This window comes from Sapajus apella, unplaced genomic scaffold, assembly GCF_009761245.1.
Source record: "Sapajus apella isolate SASKATOON/1434 unplaced genomic scaffold, GSC_monkey_1.0 scaffold48, whole genome shotgun sequence".
Classification (NCBI taxonomy): Eukaryota; Metazoa; Chordata; class Mammalia; order Primates; family Cebidae; genus Sapajus; species Sapajus apella.
Window position 1 is genome coordinate 2537877 of NW_022436988.1, and position 690 is coordinate 2538566.

General features: G+C 48.8%; 1 pseudogene; it reads right to left on the reverse strand.

Moving 5' to 3' along the window:
- Positions 1 to 403: 403 nt before the first annotated feature.
- Positions 404 to 690, reverse strand: part of LOC116525833 — a 402-nt pseudogene continuing 115 nt past the window's right edge.

The window sequence follows — 690 nt, forward strand, 5'->3', positions numbered from 1 at the left end:
CTTGCTCCCACCCCCGGTGGCTGCAGATAGCTATGCTCCAGCAGTTCTTGCAGAAAGCCACAGTTGCAGAAAAGCAACGACGCTAAACCCGTTCATTCCTAACTAGCTCTGTGACCTGGAAAAGCCCACTGAATCTGTGTGAGACTCAGTTTCCTTACCTATAACATGCATGATCTTGGGAAATCTATTTTTCTTAGCTGAAATTCTGAGTGAAGATAGTCAGCACGCTGAAGTCCAAACCTAGTAGGTGGTCAGAATCACCCAGGAAGCTAAAAATCAGGATGCCCAGCTTCCACTCCAGACCCCCAAACCGGGGAACAGGGAGACTGGGATTCAGAATCTGCATTTTTTTTTTTGCAGTTTTTACAGTTTTATTTAAACACAAAACGTCCACATGAGCTGTCTACTCATTTTCTTCACTGCACAGTGTGACACTGGGGTTGGTGAGTCTGATGGCCGGCTGGGCGGCTCTTTCCACGATGGCTTTGTGGTTCCTGGAAGAAACCTTGTGAGCGACCTCAGCATCGTAAGGTTTGCTGCGCAACAGCCGCACTTCCGGCTCCTTCGCGTGGTGGACCAGGAACTTCCAGAAGCTACTGGGCAGCACGTGTTTTGTTCTTTTTTTGCTCCCATAACCAATGTTGGGCATCAAGACCAGATGGCCCTTGAACCCTCTATGAACCCTGTTGT